We start from the raw sequence: 24,973 nt of genomic DNA, 5'->3' as shown, positions 1-24,973 counted from the left end.
GCCTGAGAGCGGATTGGTGCTAAGCACCAGTGACATTGTGAGGTCATGGCACGCATCACAGTGGGGCCTTGCCCGGGTCAGCAGGGCCCAGAGATGGGGTCCTCCGCTGCCTGAGGTGGCCACATGCCTGCCTGCAATGTGTTTGTGTGCGTGCATGCACACCTGTACATGGGTAAACACATCTGTACACGTGTGTGTGCCTTCTCTGGCCAGGCCTGGCTGCCCCACTCATGTGTGCACCCAGTTCCTCATCACTGTCACCCCCAAGGCCGAGGACCAGTATCAGAGCATCCACGGGTGTTCCCTAACCTCAGCCCTCCTCGCCCAGGGTGGTCTGGGATACACTTAAGGGTGGAGGGAAGTGACCAGTGCTGTTGAATCTCAGAACACAAATGCTAATACTATTACTTAATGGTTTTTTCGTGTCTCTAATGGTATCTTTTTTTAAATTTCTGATATTTTAACTGGGTATTTCTCTCCATGACCCTTGAATGTTCTAGCTAGAGGATCCTATGGGGAAAGTGCCAGGCACACAGTAGGGCCTCACTCTATTCCAGACACGTTATCTAAAATCTGGTTCATCTGTCCTTCCTGCCAGGGCCTAGGGGATGCCAAATTCCAGGGTCCAGAAAGAGTTTGGGATAAAATGTGGCTCCAAGGGGTGAACTTTGACCGGGGCTGAGTCTGCCTGTGTCATTCAAACGGAGTCTCAAGTCCGGAGATAGGGCGTCCAGATGCCCCAATGCAGGGACCTCTGATCGACACCTGCTCTCCTGTACTCATTAGCAACCTCACCCATCCTACTCTCAAAGCACACTTGGCCCTCATATCCGGGAGCTATGCATCTGTGGGTTCAGCAACAGCAGAGGGAAAATATTCAGAAAATAAATTGGATGATTATGTCTCTACTGAACATGTGCAGACTTTGTTCTTGTCATCATTACCTAAAGAATACAGTATCACAACCATTTATGTAGCATCTGCATTGTATTACATATCATAAATAATCTAGTAATGGTCTATGTCTATTGGAGGATGTGCATAGCTTTTATGTAAATACTAGGCCATGTTATATCAGGGACTTGAGCATCCATGGATTTTGGCATCCCCGGGACCCTAGAATTAATCCTCCATGGATACCAAGGGACAATTGTATAAACTCGCTCAGGAAGGCTGCTCATTGGAGGAAGGGCCCAGTTCAGTACAGACAGGGACATCATCCCTGGACTACTGTCCATCCATCCATCCATCCATCCATTCATCCATTGGCACCACCCTCTAGTGCTGTCCGAGTGACAGCCCTAGCAAGTGGAGACCTTTAAAAAGACCGTCTCACGTTGTCCAGGTTTGAGGTCTTGGAAGAAGTGGCACCACTGTGAGAATAAGGGGTCAGTTTCCTCCAGGATCCAAAGAGCATATCAGGGCCCCTTGGGGTGAGGAAAGGAGCTCGGCCTCTCCAGCAGCCACATGGGCTGCAGTAGGATGGGGCTGGGGCTGGCCCTGTTTATCACTTGGCCCTCATGAGGGGAACAGAAAGACCAGGGGGCAGAGGAGGAGCATGGGGCAGCTGGTTGCCTAAGCAGAAGGCACCTCAGGGAAGGGCTTTTAGTTTGTATTTACACTGCTGTAAAGAAATACTTGAGGCCGGGCGTGGTGGTTCACACCTGTAATCTCAGTACTTTGGGAGGCCGAGAGGTGGATCACCTGAGGTCAGGAGTTCAAGACCAGCCTGGCCAACATGGTGAAACTCCGTCTCAACTAAAAATACAAAAAAAGCTAGCTGGGCGTGGTGGCGGGCGCCTGTAATCCCACCTACTTCAGGAGGCTGAGGCAGGAGAATCCCTTGAACCTGGAAGGCAGAGGTTGCAGTGAGCCTAGATGGTGCCATTGCACTCCAGCCTCGGTGACCAGATTCAAACTCTGTTAAAAAAAAAAAAAAAAGAAATACTTGAGACTGAGTAGTTTATAAAGGAAAGAGGTTTAATTGACTCACAGTTCAGGGAACTTACAATTATGGCAGAAGGCGAAGGGGAAGCGACACCTTCTTCACAAGGCGGCAGGAGGGAGTGAGTGGAGAACGAGGAAGTGCCACACTTTGAAACCATCAGCTCTCCTGAGGACTCCCTCACTCTCAGGGGAGCAGCACGGGGGACACTGTCCCCAGATCCAATCCCCTCCCACCAGGTTCCTCCCTTGACACAGGAGGGATGAGTTTTGGGTGGGGACACAGATCCAAACCTATCCGGGTCTCAGCCTGTCTTGCAGCTCCCCGGGGCTGAGGCTGAGTACAGATCTGCTGGCCTTGCTCTACAGCACCGGGGGCTCTGCCTGTGCGCCCCCATCTGCTGCTTCCTGGGGTGGTGGCTGCTTCCTCAAGAAGAGGTTGGATCTGCTCTCCTACCCACGCCTCTCCAGGGCCTTGTGGTGCCCTGGCCACATCCTCCCAGGGTAAGGGCAGGAAACTGGGCTTCTTGCCCTTCTTGTTGCTTGGGTGACAATCCTGGGGTCATTCGTAGGCCCCATCACTGTTCCTCCTTCTAAATGGAGAGCATTTTGGCAAATCTTCCCGGTAGAGGCCGGGGGCTCATCCCTGTTATTTGTTCTAGCTTGGTAAAGCCAGGTGAAGACATCTGGGCAAGCAGAAAGTAGAGTGGCCCCCAGGAAGGGTGGGTGGAGGGTGCTGGCCTTTGGGCTTGCCTGAACCAGCGTGTGAGGGGCAAGATTATCAGCAAGTAGGGTTGTCAGGGCTAACATCAGGAGGCAGTAATAATGCTGGTGGGGGGACGGCGGTGTGGCTGGCTTGGTGTGGGGCATGAGAGCCAAGGTTTGTCAGCTCGCAGAGAGGCGCCTGACCCCTGGACTAGCAGCTGTGGAACCCAGTGGTTGCCCTTAGTTCCTGGATCCTGGGAGACTTCTGGAACCTGGGCCTGGGGCAGCCTAGGGGTGGAGGTGGTGGCTGATGGGGTAGGGGTCTCTACTTCTTTCAGTAAGAGGGAGAACCAAGAAAGGCACTGAAGCATGGTCTGCAGAGAAGGCACTTGTGCAATCACCAGGAGAATGAGGGGCCTGAGTTGTCTTCATTTCTCCTAAAAACACGCATTCCCTCCCTGGCCACTCTAGTGAGGGCATGAAGCACAGGGTGTGTTTGTGTGTGTGTGTGTGTAGGTATATGCATGCGTATGTATGTATGTGCATGTGTGTGCACAGGTTTGTGCATGTGAATGTATTTATGTATGTGTATCTGTGTGCGTGTGCGTGCATCTGTGTGTGCGTATGTGCATGTGTGTGTGTGTGTGCGTGTGTGCATGTGTGCATGTGTGTGTGTTGCAGGGCTTTACAGTGGACAGGATGTGGGAAGGCAGCTGCAGCTCCAAGCTGCAAGTCCTTCTGATAGAATGGTAAAGATTCCCTGGACCACAGAAAGAGTGTTTTCATTTGCACCCATTTTTATTAGCATTTAAATCTGCATTATTTGTAGCAGGTAAACCTATGTTGCTTAACTATTTTTAGAAACATTTACACCAGCAGTCCCCAAACTTTTTGGCACCAGAGACCAGGTTTCTTGAAGACAACTCTTCCATGGACCCGGGAGAAGGGGAAGGAATGATGCGGAGATGATTCAAGCCCATTACATTTATTGTGTGCTTTATTTCTATTATTATTTCATTCCATCTCTCCACCATCTGTGGGCTAACAGGCTGCGCTAGTTTCCTAGGGCTGCTTTACAGGACCACAGACTGGGCACCCTCAACAACAGAATGTTACTGTCTCCCAATCCTGGAGGCCATGAGTCCACCATCAAGGTGTCAGCAGGGTGGGTCCCTCTGAAGTGGTGCAGGAAGGCTCTGTTCCAGGCCTGTCTCTTGCTGTGTGGGTGGCTGTCTTCTCCCTCTGACTCTTGGTTAAGGGTGACTCTGGTGAGGGCTCAGAAGACGAGAGCCGGAAAGAATGTCGGTAGCCTATGGAGGGGGTCGGGCCTGGTGTCTCATGCCTGGAATCTTAGCCCTTTGGGAGGCCAAGACAGGAGGATCGCTTGAGGATGAGACTTCAAGACCAACCTGGCCAACATAGGGAGACTCAGTCTCTTAAATAAATAAAAATATGGAAGGGAAAAATCATTCAGATGAAGTCTCAGATGGCAATGAAGAACACGTTATTGGAAACTGGAGGAAAGGTGATGCTTGTCATAAAGTGACAAAGAACTTGGCTGCATTGTTCTCCTAGTGTTTTCTGGAAGGCTGAGCTTGTGAGCAATGAACCTGAAATTTAGCAGAAGAAATATCTAAGCAAAGTATTGAAGGAGTACCTTCATTCTCTTGAATGTTTCTAGGAAAATGAAAGAAAAGAGGAATGACTTAGAGACAGAACTTAAAACTTTGGGAAATTTTTAGCCTTCTCAGCCTGCCTGAGTTCTAATCCTAGCTCTGCTTGTTAAGTTCTTTTAAGGGGATGATCTTTGAGCAAATGTGGAGCTCCTGTTTTCCCAAGTCATTGTACACAATAGCTGCTACCTTGTGAAGGATTCATGTAATTGACCAGCATTTACCAAGTAGCATCAGTGTTCAGTTTTAGTCATTGGTGGTTCTGTAGTTGGACTGTGAGGCGGTTTTGGGGTGGGAGGTGGTGTGTGCCTGTAGCACTTAATTGCAGGCAGAAAAGAAAAAGATACTTTTGATAACCCAGAGGCAGCTTTTCTCTGCTTTTGTGTCAAAAGAGAAGAAGGGAGTTTGGACAGGGATAGGAATTCTCTTTAATACAAGCTCTCTTCCACAAAACCAGAGGTACATAGAATGTGTAATAATTCACAGAATTTCTAGACTGAAACACTCTGATTTTTTACAATTTATTTTTTATTTTTTCAGGTTGAGACAGCTAAAGTTAATCTGTGGCGACGTTTTGGATGCACTGGCCAGACACCTCATTCCAGCAGCAAGGTTTTCTATTGTGAAATGTAGGTTCTATACTAGAAAGGAAAATGTAAGATTAAAAGTTGGCCTTTTTGGAATCATGACTTTCTTCTATGTAGGTTTCCAACTTTTATTTAAAAATAATTGTTTAATGTTAGAAGGATAGTTGATGTTGGAATAAAAAGATGGTCAGGCTGTTATAAAAATGCATTAGGTTTTGCTTTACTTATATTCTTTTGCTTTCATGGGACCTATCTCATTCCCCTCCCTCAAACGGCCACACATTGCACAGTGCTGGCTGAATGTTTCATGTAGAAAGTTTATTTTACGATTCATACTCTTGTGCCACTTCTTGGAACCACCTGCTTGTTTAATTCTAGTCTATCAAGTGATAATTTTGTCGATATTTAGAGGCTCCTCACTTAATTTCAGTGGGATTTTTGGTTACATTTAATAAGGAAAATAGTATGAAATGTCTCAGAAATAAAAAAGAAACAAAGTCAATTATTCCTGAGACTTTTTAAAATTATTGAAGTACACTTGTTAATTGTTAGTGTAGAACCTACATCTCATAATAGAAAACCTTGGACTTGCCAGTGGTAGCTGCTGGAATGAGGTGTCTGTTCAGTACATCCAGAGCGTCGCCTCAGATTAACTTTACCTCAGTCTCAACCTGAAAACATAAAAAATAAAATTTAAAAAATCAGATTGTTGAAGTCTAGAAATTCTGTAAATTATTACACATTCTATCTACCTCTGATTTTGAGGAAGGGAGCTTAGTATTGAACAGAATTCCTTTCCCTCTCCCAACTCCCTTCTTCCCTTTTGACACAAAAGCAGAGAAAAGCTGCCTCTCCGTTATCAAAAGTATTTTTCCTTTCGGCATGCAATTATCTGCTAAACACACACACACACACCACCCCCCACCCCAACACCCCCTCACAGTCCAAATACAGAATCACCAATGACTAAAACTGAACACTGATGCTACTTGGTAAATGCTGGTCAATTACATGAATCCTTCACAAGGTAGCAACTATTGTGTCCATTTACTTGGGAAAACAGGAGCTAAAACATTTTCTCAAAGATCATCCCCTTAAAAGAACTTACTACCAGGTAGGATTTGAACTCAGGCAGGGTGCAAGGGACAGAACAAAATTCAAACCCAGGCAGTTTGCCTTCAGTGCTTTCATTCCTAACAACGTTCAACAGGCAATCCCTTTAGTGGAAGAGATCCAAAGCTAGGTAAGATACCACAAATCTATGGACCAAAGAAACTTTTGCCACTCATTTCTATTCATTTATAATGCTGAAAACATACACCACCTCTAACGGCACATACCCAGTTTGCTTCCTTTGTTTGTTTGTTTGTTTTGAGATGGAGTCTCGCTCTGTTGCCCAGGCTGGAGTGCAGTGGCACGATCTTGGCTCACTGCAAGCTCGTCCTCCTGGGTTCATGGCATTCTCCTGCCTCAGCTTCCCAAGCAGCTGGGACTACAGGCACCCACCACCAAGCCTGGCTCATTTTTTTGCATATTTAGTAGAGACGGGGTTTCACTATGTTAGCAAGGATGGCCTCGATCTCCTGACCTTGTGATCCGCCTGCCTCAGCCTCCCAAAGTGCTGGGATTACAGGTGTGAGCCACTGTGCCTGGTCAATGCATTTTCTTTTTTTTTTTTTGGACACAGAGTCTTGCTCTGTCACCCAGGCTGGAGTGCAGTGGCACCATCTCAGCTCACTGCAACTGCTGCCTCCAGGGTTCAAACCATTCTGTCTCAGCCTCCCAAGTAGCTAAGATTACAGGTGTGTGCCACCACACCCGGCTAATTTTTGTATTTTCAGTACAGACGAGGTTTTGCTATGTTGGCCAGGCTGATCTCGCCTCTAAAACCATATGATAGAATGGGTCGCATAGCCCAAGAAGCAGGACTGCTTCTCCTGTAACCAGAAACCACTATGTAGCCCTTTCCTGTCCTAGGCCTCACACAATGCTGGTAGAGTTCCTTGTCACTTGGTAAGGTTTAAAGCAGTGTTCCTAAGTGGGGAATATGCTGCCACCAGAGCCCAAAGAGGCCTGGTAGGCATTATGCTTGCTTCTTAGTGGTGGGAAGTGCAAGATGGAATAATTTGATCTTTCCTTTGGAAGGAGATATCCCACTATGCCTGAAGCCACTAAAACTTCACTAGTGTGGCAGGCCCCTGGATCTTTGTAGAAGCCTCTGGAACACATGTCTTACCCAGGCCTCCAACAAGTATTTGTATTTCTTGCTCATCTGGTCCAAATAACATCGTGTCATTGATATAGTGGGCCAGTGTCATATTCCGGGGTGTTCAGATGGACAAGGTCTTTTCAGAATGTGTTTCTACAGAATGCAAGAGAGTTAACACAACCCCAGGGCAGGACTGGAAATGTGGGATGTACTGTTGTGCATCCCACATGAATGTAAACTTCTTCCAGTTAGGAATGGATAAGAATGCAGCCAGGTGCGGTGGCTCATGCCTGTAATCCTAGCATTTTGGGAGGCTGAGGTGGGTCGATCGCCTGAGGTCAGGAGTTCAAGACCAACCTGGCCAACATGACAAAACCCCATTATCAGGGGAAACCAGCCTCCAATATTTCAACGTAAGTTCCTTTCTATTTTCCCTAAGTGCCAGCTAGTCTGAGAAATAAAGGGAAAGAGTACAAAAGAGAGAAATTTTAAAGCTGGCTGTCCCGGGGAGACATCACATGTCGGCAGATTCTGTGTTGCCCCCTGAACTGTAACACCATCAAGTTTTTATTAGCAATTTTCAAAGGGGAGGGAGTGTACGAATAGGGTGTGGGTCACAGAGATCACACACTTCAAGGGCAACAAAAGATCACAAGGCAGAAGGTCAGGGCGAGATCACAAGGTCACGGCGAAACTAGAATCACTAATGAACTTCCATATCCCGCTGTGCATGCATTGTCATTGATAAACATCTTAACAGGGTTCAAGAGCAGAGAACCGGTCTGAATAGAATTCGCCAGACTGGAATTTCCTAATCCTAGCAAGCCTGGGGGCGCTGCAGGAGACTAGGGCGTGTTTCATCCCTATCTAAATCTGCATAAGGCAGACACTCCTAGGGTGGCCATTTTAGAGACCCGCCCTGGGAATGCATTCTTTTCCCAGGGCTGCTAATTATTAATATTCCTTACTGGGAAAAGAATTCAGCAATATTTCTCTTACCCGTTATCGATAATAACAGAAATATGGCTCTGTTCCGTCCGGCTCCCAGGCAGTCAGACCTAATGGTTATCTCCCTTGTTCCCTGTTCTTTTTGCAAGGGGCCCAGATTTCATATTGTTCAAACACACGTGCTTTATGAACAATTTGTGCAGTTAACACAATCGTCACAGGGTCCTGAAGTGACGTACATCCTCAGCTTATGAAGATGATGGGATTAAGAGATTAAAGACAGGCATAGGACATTATAAGAGTATTGATTGGGAAAGTGATAAATGTCCATGAAATCATCACAATTTATGTCCTACTGTCACGGCTTCAGCAGGTCCCTCTGTTCGGGGTCTTTGACTTCCTGCAACACCCTGTCTCTAGTAAAAATACAGAAATTGACCAGGCATGGTAGCAGGCACCTATAATCCCACCTACTCAGGAGGCTGAGGCAGGAGAATCACTTGAACCTGGGGGGTAGAGGTTGCAGTGAGCCAAGATCACATCCCTTCACTCCAGTCTGGGCAAAAGAGCAAGACTCCATCTAAAAAAAAAAAAAAAAAAAAAAAAAATGCATTGGCCAGATTAATGGCTAACGATAGCACACACCTAAAGTCATGTTAATCTGCTGTAACAAAAATACCATGTGTAACCCAGCAAGCACAACTGGGACTATTCCTTGGATGAGTTTGCCACATCCTTCAGGAACTGAAGTTCCTGCATTTCTACCATTTCTACTCCACTTACAATGGACCATTGCATTCTGGTTAAGGTCAGAATTAAGTGGGGAAAACATGACTCCTGCATTCATGAAGTCTTCAAAGGTGGCTTTAATCTCTGCTGTGTTCCCTGGAGTGTCATACTGTCTTTTATTTACTCTCTTGGATGGAGGAGGAGGGAGTAGTTTCAGAGGTTTCTACTTGGCCTTCTCCACTATGATGGCCGTAATTTTACAGTCTAAAGAAATTATTGGGAGAAGCCATCTACCCTGGATTCTGAGTATCCCTGCACATTCTTACTAATATGCTGGGAAGACAAGACCTTGACTTCTCTCTACTTAGATTTCTCAGTGTTGTACACACAGCAATGAACCTTGAGAGATGAGCTAACATCTCCTTCCAGGACAAAGAGTAGACTTGCATACTGCTTATAAAAATAGTAGATTTCCGGCCAGGCCTGGTGGCTCATGCCTGTAATCTCAGCACTTTGGGAGGCCAAGGCAGGCGGATCATGAGGTTAGCAATTTGAGACCAGCCTGACCAACATGGTGAAACCCCGTCTCTACCGAAAATACAAAAATTAGCTGGGTGTGGTGGTGGGTGTCTGTAATCCCAGCTACTCAGGAGGCTGAGGCAGGAGAATTGCTTGAACCAGGGAGGCAGAGGTTGCAGCGAGCTGAGATTGAGCCACTGGACTCCAGCCTGGGTGACAGAGTGAGACTCTGTCTCAAAAGAAAGAAAGAAAAGAAACAAAGAGAGAGAGAGAAGGAAGTGAGGGAGGGAGGGAGGGGAAAGAAAACGAAACAGTGGATTCCCATAAAAAGGAATGCAATCATGTCCTTTTCAGGGACATGGATGGAGCTGGAAACCGTTGTCCTCAGAAAAGTAACACGGGAACAGAAAACCAAACATAGCATGCTCTCATTTCTAAGTGGGAGTTGAAGAATGAGAACACAGGAAACATGGTGGGGAACACCACACACTGGGGCCTGTTGGAGAGGTTTTGGGGAGGGAGAGTATCAGGAAAAACAACTAATGGATGGTGGGTTTCATACCCAGGTGATAGGTTGATCTGGGCAGCAAACCACCATGGCACGCGTTTCCCTTTGTAACAAACCTGCACATCCTGCACATGTACCCTGGAACTTAAAACAAAAGTTGAAGGAAAAAAAATGGTGGATTCCCTAAACTCAGTGATTTTTCCCCTGTAACACAACCCACTTTATGTATAGGCATCAATCTGGATCTTCTGCATCGCCTCTGTGGGAACTGGGGGCAAGGTGAACGGATGCAGACATGACCCTGATACTGCTTGCTGTGGTCTGATAAAGTCCTTTGTCTCTGACGCAAGAGTCTTGTATTCAACCAGCAAACATGAAACAATAACAGACTAATGGCTTTTAAGGAGGGCAAAATCCTAGTCCCTGACAGCAATGATGGGGAGCAGAGGTGGTTCTTCCAACGCCCAAGTATTTCCATGTCATATTACATTGCATTATACATCTGGAGACGGAAAATCAGGTGGGTCTTTGGACTCCCTGCAAACTAGACCTGGGTCAAAGGCTCCATTTATTACCTAGCCCCAATATACTCCCACTTTAACAGGGAGACCACAGTGAAGCTTTGGGTCTCCAGGCATCACTGTGAACTCAGGCCTTATATCCAATAGCCCTCAAAAAGGCTGGGAATTACCCTTTCCTGAGGAGATGGCCATTGGTTTCTTTGGAGAGGGATTGGGGGAATCACGATCATATACGTTTGCTGTGGCACTTCTTCCTGGAAACCGACTCTCTCCTTCAGTCAGGTTCTGGGTTCTGGGTTATTGGGGTGACTACCCTCAAACTCCTCATCACCCATCTTTGATTTCTTCTGGTTGTGCAGATTGAACAATTGGCTTTTTGGCTGCTCCATCGATCTTACCCTGGGAACATAATGTTCTTTTTTGTTTCCGTCTGGCACTTTTATTGTTTCACTTTTTCTGTTTGATTCATTGGAGTGATTTGGGAGTGTGATACGAACCAAGGCTCCAGTTTACATCCTGATGGCGTTCCAATTGCTCCACCATCACCTGATTCCATCACTGGATTTATTCTTTTATTGAATAGTACATCTTTTCCCCACTGATGTGAGATGGCATTTTTGTTAAATGCTACAATTAAATTCATTACTTTTTTTTTTTTTTGAGATGGATTCTCACTCTGTTGCCAGGATGGACTGCAGTGACGCAATCTCGACTCACTGCAGCCTCTGCCTCCCAGGTTCAAGTGATTCTCCTACCGTAGCCTCTTGAGTAGCTGGATTACAGGCATGCGCCACCACACCCAGCTCATTTCTGTATTTTTAGTAGAGACAGGGTTTCACCATGTTGGCCTGGATGGTCTCGATCTCCTGACCTCATGATCTGCCCACTTCGGTCTCCCAGAGTGCTGAGATTACAGGCGTGAGCCACCATGCCCAGCCAAAAATTCATATTCTTGTTAATTTTCTCCATAGCTCTCCTTGAATCTGATCCTCCCTGGTGTCACTCATTGTGCTAAGTGTGCCCAGCTTGCATCTGAGGGTTAAATGCTAGTCCCTGACAGGATCCTGCCCGTTCTGTGGCAGCATTTGCTACCATGAACACTGACCCATATGTAACAGCCTCAGTGAGTTTCCCAACAATGCCAATGCCCCTCAGTTAGCGCATTCCTTATTACTTTGTAAATAGAGTACCCTCTAGACCCTCCCATGTCATGGTAGGCTGGCATTATGCAGAATATCCACTCTAATGTGCCCACCGCACTCAACCTTTTGATCCCTTCCTCCACCATGGTCCATGACAGTTCTAGCGTTTCTACTTCACTTACAATGGACGATTGCTTTTCCCAAACTTTGGGAGGCAACCGAGCAGCTTAATAGCACCATCTCCTGGGATCTTCAATAGTTGTTACATTTTGTATCATGGGCTATTGGTCCCACATTGATAAACTCTGTTATCCAAATTTATTCAGTGCTCCTTGATCCACCACCCTCAAGATACAGTGCCAGATGTACTTTCCTGATGCCTGCTGGAATCTGTGATCGGGGTCCTGCAGCTCCTTTGGTGTATACTGGACCTGAACGTGATAGAGAACACAGCCTTCTTTGGAACTTTGCTGCTCTTATAATGAAGGCCTGGTCCTGTTCCTCAGCCTTTTCTGCTCTCCCGTTGCAGGCGATGAGTCTCTTTATATGCTGCCAAGGAGGGCCTCTGGTTTTCACACTTCAACTTACAGGCGATTAATCACCGTCAGCCTTTCATGTCTTCCTCCAATGCAGCAAGAGCCAGAAGAAACAGCCATCCAATTCTCAAGTCCTTATATTAATATAATTACTATTGCCTTTGAAACTCTCAAATTCCTCTCCAGTCTATTCTCTCCCATCAGTTTCCCATTCCAGTTCCCTGCTGCTAGGAGGTTTGTTGTTGTTGTTTTGGTTTGGTTTGGTTTTCTTGTTTCTTTGAGACAGTCTTGCTCTGTTGTCCAGGCTGGAGTACAGCAGCACCATCTCAGCTCACTGCAACCTCTGCTTCCCAAGCTCAAGTGATCCACCTCAGCCTCCCGAGTAGCTGGGACTACAGGTGTGTGCCACCATGTCTGGCTAATTTTTTTTTTTTTTTTAGACAGAGTTTTGCTCTTGTTACCCAGATTGGAGTGCAGTGGTGCGATCTTGGCTCACTGCAACCTCCACCTTCCAGTTTCAACCGATGGTATTTTTGTTAGAGCAGATTAACATGGCTTTAGGTGTGAAGCTATTATTAGCCATTAATCTGGCCAATGCATTCCTTTTTCTTTTCTTTTCTTTTTTTTTTTTTGAGATGGAGTCTTGTTCTTTTGCCCAGGCTGGAGTGAAGGGGTGTGATCTTGGCTCACTGCAACCTCCACCCGCCGGGTTCAAGTGATTCTCCTGCCTCAGCCTCCCGAGTAGCTGGGATTACAGGCGTCCACCACCAGGCCCGGATAATCGTCTTGCATTTTTAGTAGAGACGGGGTTTCACTATGTTGGCCAGGCTGGTTTCAAACTCCTGACCTCTAGTGATCTGCCTGCCTCGGCCTTCCAAAGTACTGGGATTACAGGCATGAGCCACAGTGCCCGGCCAAGTTCCCCTAAATTCCTGGGTTTACAGGCTTGTGCCGGGCCATATTACATAATTTTTAAAGCCAGAGTTATGGTCCTCATCTGTTAGTTCAGAGCAGCAAGGTCCAATGGAAATATAACGTGAGCCATAAGTGTAGTTTAAAATTTTTAGCAGTCACGTTAAAAACAGTAAAAGGAAACAGGGGCTGACATCCCAGATAAACACCCGGATCTTTTTAAAAACTCAGGCGTGGCTGGGCGCGGGGCTCATGCCTGTAATTCCAGCACTTTGGGAGGCCAAAGCAGGCAGATCACAAGTTCAGGAGTTTGAGACCAGCCAGCCTGGCCAACAGGGTGAAATCCCATCTCTACTAAAAATAGAAAAACTAGCCAGGTGTGGGGGCACATGCCTATAATCCTAGCTACTGGGGATGCTGAGGCAGGAGAATTACTTGAACCCAGGAGGCAGAAGTTGCAGTGAGCCGAGATCACGCCACTGCACTCCAATCTGGGTGACAGAGCGAGACTCCATCTCAAAAGAAAAGAAAACAAAAGAAAAGAAAAGAAGAAAAGAAAAGAAAAATTAACACTCCAAGTTACTCCTGGAATGTTTCAGGAATGAATACCTGGGCCATCAGCTGTTTCATGTAAGGATAAAAGAGGAGAGAAACAGAAATTTGTGTTAAAAGGAAGGAAGCTGGGGCCAGATGTAAAGAAAATAAAGTACACATCTGGGCAGGAAGAGAGGAAGAAATATTCTCTGAGGAAAGAGAGACCCATACAAAGAAAAAGAGAAAGTAAAATTTTCCTATCTGGGTGAAGAATATTACGAAAACTGGCCAGGTGCTGTGGTTCCCACCTGCAGTCCTAGAACTTTGGGAGGCCGAGGCAGGAGGATCACATGAGCCCAGGAGTTTGACACCAGCCTGGGCAATACAGGGAGACCTTGAGCTACAAAAATCAAAACGTTAGCCAGGCGTGGTGGTGCACGCCTGTGGTCCCAGCTACTTGGGAGGCTGAGGTGGGAGGATCACTTGAGCCCTGCAGTTTGAGTCTGCAGTGAGCCATGATATGCCACTGCACTGCAGCCTGGGCAACAGAGTGAGACCCTGTCTCAAAACAATAATAATAATAACAATAAAAGTTTAAAATAATATTAAAAAATAATATCCAAAATGTGGAAATGAGCAGAAGAGATGACTAAGTCTTTTCCACAGAATGCAGGATGTTGTTTAGACTCTGGGAGTTTTCTGATTATTTAGGTGTGTGCATAGTAATCGGATTTTCTTTCTTTTTCTCTTTTTCTTTTTTTGAGAGGGAGTCTCACTCTGTCGCCCAGGTTGAAGTGTAGTGGTGTGATCTTATGTCACTGCAACCTCCGCCTCCCCGGTTCAAGTGATCCTCCTACTTCAGCTTTCCAAGTAGCTGGGATTACAGGTGTGCACCACCATGCCCGGCTAATTTTTGTATTTTTAGTAGAGATGGGAGTTTAACCGTGTTGGCCAGGGTGGTCTCAAACTCCTGAACTCAACAGATCCTCTGGCCTTGGGCTCCCAAAGTGCTGGGATTACAGACGTGAGTCATCGCACTGGACCTGACTTATTTTCTGTTTATATTTGCGTAAGAGACAAGTTTTTAACTTATGAACATTTTTATCTTAACAAGAATTTGTATAGGAATATAATGATTAGCTAAGAAGCAGGTAAAAAGAGGACCTAGAAGATTTTGGATTCAATAACAATAGGCAACAGGCGAACAACAAAGGAGAGCCACCATGCAGTTAGCAAAGAGCCCATTGGTGTTTTGGCTTGTTTTTGTTTTTGTTTGTTTGTTTATTTTGAGACAGAGTCTTGCTCTGTCACCCAGGTTGGAGTGCAGTGGCACAGCCTCGGCTCACTGCAACCTCCACCTCCCTGATTCAAGCAATTCTCCTGCCTCAGCCTCCCGTGTAACTGGGATTACAGGCGCCTGCCACCATACCTGGATAATTTCAGTTTTTTTTTTGTTTTTTTTTTTGTTTTTTTTTTTTAGTAGAGATGGGGTTTCAACATGTTGGCCAGGCTGGTCTCAAACTCCTAGGCTCAAGTGGTCTGCCTGCCTCGCCCTCCCAAAGTGTTGGGATTACAGGTGTGAGCCCCTGTGCTCAGACTGTTGGTGTTTTATTTTGTTTGAGACAGGGGCTCACTCTGTTGCTCAGGCTGGAGTGCAGTGATGCAATCTTGGCTCACTGCAACCTCTACCTCCTGGATTCAAGTGATTCTCATGCCTCAGCCTCCTGAGTAGCTGGGACCACAGGTGTGCGCCACCATGCCTGGCTAATTTTTGTATTTTTAGTAGAGATGGGCTTTTACCATGTTGCCCAGACTATTCTCAAACTCCTGAGCTCAACTGATCCTCCCACCGTGGCCTCCCAAAGTGTTGGAATTACAGGTGTGAGCCCACCACACCTGGCCACAAATAGCCCTTTGTATCCATGTGTTCCACCTCTGTGGTTTCTGTATCCATGGATTCAGCCGACCAAAGACTGAAAATATGTAGGGGCAGGCCGGGCATGGTGGCTCACTGTGGGAGGCCGAGGTGAGCGGATCATTTGTCAGGAGTTGGAGACCAGCCTGGCCAATATGGTGAAACCCCATCTCTACTAAAAATATAAAAATCAGCTAGGCATGGTGGCACACACCTGTAATCGCAGCTACTTGGGAGGCTAAGGCAAGAGAATCCCTTGAACCCGGTCGCACTCTGCATGACAGAGTGAAAATCCACCTCAAAAAAAAAATTGGGGGGGAAATAAAGGATGGGTGTGTCTGAATTAAACATGTATAGACTTTTTTCCTTATTATTCCCTAAGTAATAATAGTATAATTACTATTTATATAGCAATTGCATTGTATTAAGTATTTTAAATAATCTGATTTAAAGCATATGGATATGTATAGATTACATGCAAATACTGCATCATTGTATATAAGGGACCTGAGCATCTGTGGATTTTGGTGTCCACATGGGGTCCTGGAACCAATTCCCTAGAGATACTGAGGGATGACATATCCACTCTCTTCTCGGATGAGGAAATGGTGACTGAGCATTTATTATTCTCTAAGTTTGTACTTGTGCCTATGTGAGTGACTATGTAGGTGTCGCCATTTTCACAGCAATATCTGAAGCTGTAAGATTCATAAAGAAGCAGCAGCTTGCCTGTAAGGAAAGTCTACAGAAGTGGGGAAATCAGTAGAATATGAAAGTTTAGGGAAGAAAGATTCCAGGAGGTGGGAACAACCTATAGTGTAGAATGCTGCAAAAATGTCAAGCAGGATGAGGTTTGAAAAGTGTCCATTCATTCATTTGTTCCATAAATATTTATTGGCCGCTTAGTAGATGCCAAGAACTGTATTAGGCATTAGACACAGTAATAAACAAAGCCAGGCCGGGCGCAGTGGCTCATGCCTGTAATCCTAGCACTTTGGGAGACTGAAGTGGGCACATCACGTGACGTTAGGAGTTGAGACCAGCCTGACCTACCTAGCAAAAGCCCATCTCTACTAAAAATACAAAATTTAGCTAGGAGTGGTGGTGCATGCCCGTAATCCCAGCTACTTGGGAAGCTGAGACAGGAGAATCTCCTGAGCCCAGGAGGCAGAGGTTACAGTGAGCCAAAATCACACCACTGCACTCCAGCCTGGGTGACAAAGTGAGACTCTGTCTCAAAAACATAAAAATAAAAGTAAAGCCGAGCTTGGTGGCTCAGGCCTCTAATCCCAGCATTTTGGGAGGCTGAGGCAGGAGGATCACCTGAGCTCAGGAGTTCAAGACCAGCCTGGCCAACATAGTGAAACGCCGTCTCTACAAAAATACAAAAATTTGCAGGGCATGATGGTAGGTGCCTGTAATCCCAGCCACTAGGGAGGCTGAGGTGGGAGAATTGCTTGAACCCAGGAGGTGGAGGTTGCAGTGAGCTGAGATCGCACCATTGCATTCCAGCCTGGGCGACAGAGCAAGACTCTGTCTCAAAAAAATAAAATAAAATAATAAAACAAAACAAAACAAAATAAAATAAATGAGTTTAAAAAATAAAATAAAATAGGCTGGGTGTAATGGCTCACACCTATAATCCCAGCACTTTGGGAGGCCAAGGCAGGCAGATCACTTGAGGCCAGGAGTTTGAGACCAGCCTGGCCAACACGGAGAAACCTCGTCTCTACTAAAAATACAAAAATTAGCTGGGCTTGGTGGCACACACCTGTAATCCTAGCTACTCGGGAGGCTGAGGCAGGAGAATCACTTGAATCAAGGAGGCGGAGATTGCAGTGAGCTGAGATCACACCACTGCACTCCAGCCGAGGCGACAGAGTGAGACACCGTCATACAATACAATACAATGCAATACAATACAACAAAATAAAATAAACAAAATCAAAATTGTCCCTACTGACATTTAGTATAGCGAAAGAGACATACATTTAATGACTCATTTAAGAAATAAGCTGGATGTGCTGGCTCACACCTGTAATCCTAACATTTTGGGAGGCCAAGATGAGGGGATAGCTTGAGACCAGGAGTTCAAGAGCAGCCTGGGCAACAAAGCAAGACCCCATCTCTATAAAAAATAAATTAGTGGGCCAGGCACGGTGGCTCACGCCTGTAATCCCAGCACTTTGGGAGGCTGAGGCTGGGGGATCACTTGAGGTCAGGAGTTTGAGACCAACATGGCCAACATGGTGAAACCCTGTCTATACTAAAAATACAAAAAGTTAGCCAGGCATGGTGGTGGGGGCCTGTAATCCCATCTACTCAGGAGGCTGAGGCAGGAGAATTGCTTGAACCCAGGAGGCAGAGGTTGCAGTGAGCCAAGATGGCAGCATTGCACTCTAACCTGGGCAACAAGAGCAAAACTCCATCTCAAAAAGAAAAAAAAATAGACTAAAACTAAATTAGTGGATGCAGTAGTGTGCACCTGTAGTCTCAGCTACTCAGGGGGCTGAAGCTAGAGGATCACTTGAGCCTGGGAGATTGAGGCTGCAGTGACAATGCCACTGCATTGCAACCTGGGCAAAAGAGTGAGACCCTGGGCCGGGCGCGGTGGCTCAAGCCTGTAATCCCAGCACTTTGGGAAGCCGAGACGGGCGGATCACGAGGTCGGGAGATCGAGACCATCCTGGCTAATATGGTGAAACCCCGTCTCCACTAAAAAAAATACAAAAAACTAGCCGGACGAGGTGGCAGGCACCTGTAGTCCCAGCTACTCGGGAGGCTGAGCCAGGAGAATGGCGGGAACCCGGGAGGCGGAGCTTGCAGTGAGCTGAGATCCGGCCACTGCGCTCCAGCCTGGGCGACAGAGCGGGACTCCGTCCCCCCCAAAAAAAAAAGAGTGAGACCCTGTCTCAAAAAAAGAAAAAGAAGTATAACTGTTTTAAGACACCAGTGCCAATCAAGATGGAGTAGTCCACTATAGCATATTTGTATTGCTGGTTATAACTAAACACTCTGGAATAAATACGAAAAGCAACTACCTGTGCACTCTGAAGAGTAAAGAAATGCAGAGTCGGCGGGGCGCGGTGGCTCACGCCTGTAATCCCAGCACTTTGGGAGGCCGAGGCAGGCGGATCACGAGGTCAGGAGATCGAGACCATCCTGGCTAACCCGGTGAAACCCCGTCTCTACTAAAAAATACAACAACAACAAAAAAACTAGCCGGGCGAGGTGGCGGCGCCTGTAGTCCCAGCTACTCGGGAGGCTGAGGCAGGAGAATGGCGTGAACCCGGGAGGTGGAGCTTGCAGTGAGCTAAGATCCGGCCACTGAGCTCCAGCCTGGGCGACAGAGCGAGACTCCGTCTCAAAAAAAAAAAAAAAAAAAAGAAATGCAGAGTCATACTTGGAGAAAGGGGCCCACATGGGAGTGAACTTCCGTGTGTGCGTGTGTGTGCGTGTGCGTGTGTGATCTGAGGATAGGCACGCAGTGAGCTGTGGCAGTGCAGTGTGGACAGCTAAAACTCCCAGACAAGCCCTGTCTGTGTAGATCAAGGAACTCAGAAAATGAGTCCCTGAGTCTCAGAGCTGGAAGGGAGAAATGTCCATTTTTTCCCTCTCTCTCTTGCTGTGGCAGTGGCATGGGCAACTAACCCTCCTTGAGAAGTCCCATCATTCTGGCTCTAGGACAGGCAGGAAGTTGAGAAGAATCCCAGAGAGGAGACCTAGAAGAGAGTTCTCCTACTTCTGTGCACGAACAAGCATCTGTCCAGGGCTCATTCCTGAGGTGCATAGACACAGAATACCCCAAAGCAGCACAGCAAAAGCCTCGAAAACCGAACAACGACATAAGGCTTACAAGTCCAAGTCTAACCCCCAAAGGACACAGATCGATGCAGGATGATCTAAAGCAGCACAGGACAGGCTTTGAAAACTGTCATGACATTGGAATCCACAGGGAGAAAAGAAGGCGAGGCAGACCTTGCAGTCTGAATCCAAGCAGGATGACCGAATGCTGAAAACAACAACTAAAATCAGCGTTCTCTGGAGGATTTTAATAGAACCAGAGAGTCACAAAGGAATATTCCAACTGTTCAGCATACAAACTGGTATTATTCAACACACACAGAGTCGTGGAAAAGTGACCATTCTCAAGCGAAAAAGATAATCAACAGGCACCAATGCCAAGACGATGGAATTACCAGACTTTAAGACAGCTATTATCATCATGCTCTATAAGATAAAAGTGAGCATGCTTGAAGTAAACGTTAAGATATAAGTTCTCAACAGAAGAAAAATCTATGAAAAAGAACTGAACAGAATATAAACTGTAATGTAAACTCAATGTAAACAGAATGTAAACTGAAAAAATATATCCGAAATAAAAAATTTCACTAGAAGGTATCAATAATAGGATAAAGATTACCAATAGAGCAAAGAGTTAGTGAAGCTGGATCAAGAGAAATTGTCCAGGCCAGGTATGGTGGCTCATGTCTGTAATTTGGGAGGCCAAGGTGGGTGGATCGCCTGAGCTCAGCAGTTCAAGACCAGACTGGCCAAATGGTGAAACCCCATCTCCACTAAAAATACAAAATTAGCCAGGTGTGCTTGCAGACACCTGTAATCCAAGCTACTGGGGAGGCTGAGGCAGGAGAATCGCTTGAAAGTGGGATGTGGAAATTGCAGTGAGCCAAGATCACACCAGTGCACTCTAGCCTGGGTGACAGAGTGAGACTTCATCTCAAAAAAAAAGAAGAAACAAACAGCCCAGGCACAGTGGCTCATGCCTGTAATCCCAGCACTTTGAGAGGCCAAGGTGGGTGGATCACCTGAGGTCAGGAGTTCGAGACCAGCCTGGCCAACATGGAGAAACCCATCTCTACTAAAAATAAAAAAAAATTAGCAGGGCGTAGTGGCAGCTGCCTGTAATCCCAGCTACTTGGGAGGCTGAGACAGGAGAATTGCTAGAACCCTGGGGATGAAGGTTGCAAAGGTTGCAGTGAGCTGAGATGGCACCACTGCACTCCAGCCTGGACGACAGACTCAGACTCTGTCTCCAAAAAAAAAAAAAAAAAAAAAAAAAAAAAGGAAACAAACAAATGAGCTGACATACTTAATGGTAAAAGGTGGAATATATTCCCCTTAAAATCAGGAGCACGGCACAGATGTCTACTGTCGCCATTCCCATTTAATTTATTAATAACATCATATCGGCAGTTACAGTTAATATAATAAAGCAAGAAATAAAAGGCTTAGGCATCAGAAAGGAAGAAGCTGTTTCTATTTGTAGACAACACTGTCTACAAAGAATCTACAAAAAAAGGTTCTGAAAACGCATAAATGAGCAATGTTATTCAAAGCCACAGCTTTAACATCAAATCTTCTATCTCCAGATCCTTATATCAAGTTGCCAACTGGATATCTTCACCTGTATGTTTCCCAGGAACTCCTAAGACTCAGTATTTCCAAGCCCAAATTATTGATATGTCTAAACTTGGTCTTTCAAAAAAATTCCCTATTCCTCTGGTAATGCCATCAATTTACTTATTCTAATAGAGCTTCCCAATGTTGATTGATCCATCTATCCACGCTGAAAAATGAAGGTTTGTCTTAGACTATTCCTCTTACCTGCCCCATATACCTGGTCAGTTAGGCTATCAGTTAATCTTGTTATGAAACCAATTGCCCCAAACCTAGAGTCTTAAAAGACAATAATCTATAGGCTGGGTGTGGTGGCTTATGCCTGTAATCCCAGCACTTTGGGAGGCCAAGGTGGAAGGATCACGAGGTCAAGATATGGAGACCATCCTGGCCAACACGGTGAAACCCCCGCCTCTACTAAAAATACAAAAATTAACTAGGCGTGGTGGCGCGTGCGTGTAGTCCCAGCTACTCAGGAGGCTGAGGCAGGAGAATCACTTGAACCCAGGAGGCGGAGGTTGCAGTAGGCTGAGATCATGCCACTGCAGTCCAGCCTGGTGACAGAGCGAGACTGCGTATGAAAAAAAAAAAAAAAAATCCCCTACTTATGTTAAGAGTACCAAAACTAGGGCCAGGAATGATGGCTCATCCCTATAATTTTGGCACTTTGGGAAGCCAAGGCGGGAAGATAGCTTGAGTCCAGGAGTAAAATAGTGAGACTCTGTCTCTACAAAATAATAAAAACTTAGCTGGATGTGGCACACACCTGTAATCCAGGTACTCACGAGGCTGAAATGGGTGGGTCACTTGAGCCTGGGAGGTCAAGGCTGCAGAGAACTGTGATCACACCACTACACCCTACACCCAGCCTGGGCTACAAGGTGAGACCCTGTCTCAAAAAAAAAAAAGAAGTATCAAAAATCTACAGCTGTTTCAGGAATAAAATACATGCAGTTAGTGAGGTTTTTCTCCCCCACTGCTATGACTAATTTTTGGTTGAGATGCTAAGCCAAACACCATTTTAAGTCTGTGGCCCAACCTAAAAAGGGAATCATACTCTCCAAAAATTGTACCTTCCACTCTAATTGCTAAAATAAAATGTTGCCTTATGAAAATCAATTCTGTAGGTATCAATGAGTTACGAAAGCATGGCTTATTTAAAAAAAAAAAAATAGTGGGCCAGGATACCTACATGAACTGCAAAGCAGGCAAACTGAATTTTCTTATCCAAGAGCCCATCCTCATACTTACAATTTCCCATGACTACGTGGAAATTCTTTCACTTACCGGAAAGACCTGATTGGCACTTTCACTGAGAGTTGAGTCATCTGGGCTGTCGACAGGTGTCTGATGTGTAGACTCGGAATCAAACTGACTTACATCCTCTTCAGATTGCTTTATACAAACAAAATAATTTAGAAAATAATAAATAGTCCATATGACATCAATCAAATGCACCTTAAGCTCTGGGAGCTCTTTTCGCAGGGGTTAACTACAATGAAGTATTAGAATAGTCTTAGCAGGCACAGAATGAAGGAAAAAATGCAGGTGGAAAGTACTGAGTCAAATTACATCTTCAAATCTTAAACATGCACTCGAATAGATTTTAGTATACAGTTTTTCCTATTAAAAATGTGAATATATCAACTGGACATGGTGGCTCATGCCTGTAATCCCAGCACTCTGGGAGGCTGAGGCGGGCAGATCACAAGGTCAGGAGTTCGAGACCAGCCTGGCCTATATAGCGAAACCCCATCTCTACTAAAAATACAAAATGGTGGTGGGCGCCTGTAATTCTACCTACTTGGCAGGCTGAGGCAGGAGAATTGCCTGAACCTGAGAAGCAGAGGTTGCAGCAAGCACAGATTGTGCCACTGCACACCAGCCCAGGCGACAGTGTGCGAGTCTGTCTCAATTAAAAAAAAAAGTGAATATATGGAACTCAAAACAAGCTGGAAAAAATGTCAATACCAATTTCCCCTCTCACAAAGCTTCAGTGTGCCTAGTCCACTGGCTAAATCCCTGTGTAGAGATAATTAGTTCAGTTGGCTACTGCAGGTTTGTAATAAACCTGAAAAACTACTGAAGCAGAGTTAAAACACAAATTTTTAAATTCATATGTTTAACTGGTAAGATGCTCCAGTTAAAATTTCTTCCCACAGATTATCTCATTCCTTTAGAAATCTAAAGGAGCAAAACTAATTCTCTATTCTGCATGGGTTATAAGTTATATTTCCCTGTGAAAGTGTAGTTCTCACTTCAGTGCTAACCATGAGATTGATTTCTTTAATTCCTTCTCTCTTTCCCAAAATATCTGGTTAGACTCTTGGGCCAAATGTGGGAAGTAAATAATAATTTAGAATATCTGACTTCATACTAAAAGGTGACCACACTGACCTTATAATTCTCCCAGAGCCCAGACTGTGAACCGCACTCCCTGGAGGAGCGGCTGATTCCAGGTGTGGGGAAATGCACAACATAAGCACAGAACACCAGTTTCCTTATTTTGCTCTCTGGTACAACACCAGCCCATGTGCTCATGTCAAAAGGACTCAGAAACCAACAGGAAGACGCACCCAGCGTTCACTGCAGCCAGCATTCAACGAAGGGAAAAATTGAGCATCAATTAAGACAACTGCCAGTGCGGGGGCTCACACCCATCATCCCAGCACTTTGGGAGGCAGAGGCAGGCGGACTGCTTTTGAGCCCAGGAGTTGAAGACCAGCCTGGTGAACATGGCAAAACCCCGTCTCTCCCAGAAACACAAAAATTAGCTGGGCATGGTGGTGTACCTGTGGCCCCGCTACTAAGAGGCTGAGGTGGGAGGATTGCTGGAGGCCGGGAATCAAGGCTGCAGTGGGCAGAGATTACACCACTGCACTACAGCTTGGGTGACAGAGTAAGACCCTGCCTCAAAACAATAAATGAATAAATAAAAATAAAATAAAAACAACTGCAATGAAATGAAACACAAATACGTTAAAACGTGTAAGTTCATAGTAAAATAAAAAAGAAAAAATCACACACACAAAGTTCATTGGTCAATTTTGGGAGATGCTAGGGAACTAATTCATTATTTTGAAAACTAGGAAAGAATCAAACATACATCCTGTCTTTCCTGTATGAAGTATACCTTGAGTAACTAACTGATCAAAGACTTTATGAAAGAATTCCAGCTAACAAGGAAAGAAGAAATAACAGTTCGAATAAGACCATTTCATAAACACCTGATGAAATTATAAAAGTAGGCCAGAGTTTCTCAACCTCAGTGCTACTGACTTTTTAGGCCTATTAATACTTTGCTGTAGGGGGCTGTGCTGCGCCGACTCTTACCCCTGAAGGTACCTATGGCGTTCCCTCCCCCACGCTGTGACAATCAGTGTGTCTCCAGACATTGCCAAATTACCCTGGTAGTAAAATGCTGACACAGGCAATGATCAGTGACCACTAACATCACAAACACACACACACACACACACAAATACAACTACACGTTATGCCTCCTGATCAAAGCATGCAATACTGAGAGTTTAATCTGAATCAGATCAACCACCTAAATTTAACTACCAGTTTTTGGAAATTCAGGGAACAGATGAACATGGTCAGTGAAACTATGGGGATAATATCAGCAAAATCAAAATTTGAGAATTCTACAGGACAAATGACCCGGTTTCGTCAGTAAATCACAAGGGGAATCTGTACATGACAAAAGACTTAAGAGACATAGTAACCAAGTTATATAGAGACCTTAATTAAATACTTACAAACAGGACGAGAAAAAAAAAGAATGCAACAACAACAACAAAATTAGGTGGGGCAACACAGGGAAACCTCATCTCTAGAAAAATTCAAAAAACTAGCTGGGTGTGGTGATACACCCCTGTGGTCCCAGCTATACGGGAGGATCCCTTGAGCCTGGGAGGTTGAGGCTGCCATGAGCCATGATCATGCCACCGCACTCCAGCCTGGGCAACAGAGAAAGATCCTATCTCAAAAAAAGAAAAAAAAAAAAAAAAACTGGGCAAACTGTCAACTTCTGAGGTGTGATGCTGGGACGGCAGTTATGTTTAAACAAGATGACCTAATCATTTTTTAAGCTGGGCGGTAGGTGTATGACAGTTCTCCTCCTTACAATTGTCTGTTGCTTTTTAAAGTGGGTCACATTATGCACCA

The 24,973-nt window shown here is 45.5% G+C and overlaps 1 protein-coding gene across 1 annotated transcript in view; it reads right to left on the bottom strand.

Annotated features, from left to right (window-relative positions):
- Positions 1 to 3,447: 3,447 nt before the first annotated feature.
- The window catches only part of LOC139359296 (uncharacterized), a 38,989-nt gene continuing 17,463 nt past the window's right edge, over positions 3,448 to 24,973 (bottom strand). The window contains exons 6-8 of the mRNA XM_071081921.1: positions 22,088 to 22,195; positions 5,474 to 5,580; positions 3,448 to 4,259 (exon numbers count right to left, since the gene is read on the bottom strand). The gene's annotated coding sequence lies outside the window, so the exon portion shown is untranslated. The remainder of the gene's footprint in view (positions 4,260 to 5,473; positions 5,581 to 22,087; positions 22,196 to 24,973) is intronic.

This window comes from Macaca nemestrina, chromosome 17 (assembly GCF_043159975.1).
Source record: "Macaca nemestrina isolate mMacNem1 chromosome 17, mMacNem.hap1, whole genome shotgun sequence".
Classification (NCBI taxonomy): domain Eukaryota; kingdom Metazoa; phylum Chordata; class Mammalia; order Primates; family Cercopithecidae; genus Macaca; species Macaca nemestrina.
The sequence above is the reverse complement of the archived record's forward strand: the minus strand, read 5'-3'. Positions and strand labels throughout refer to the sequence as shown.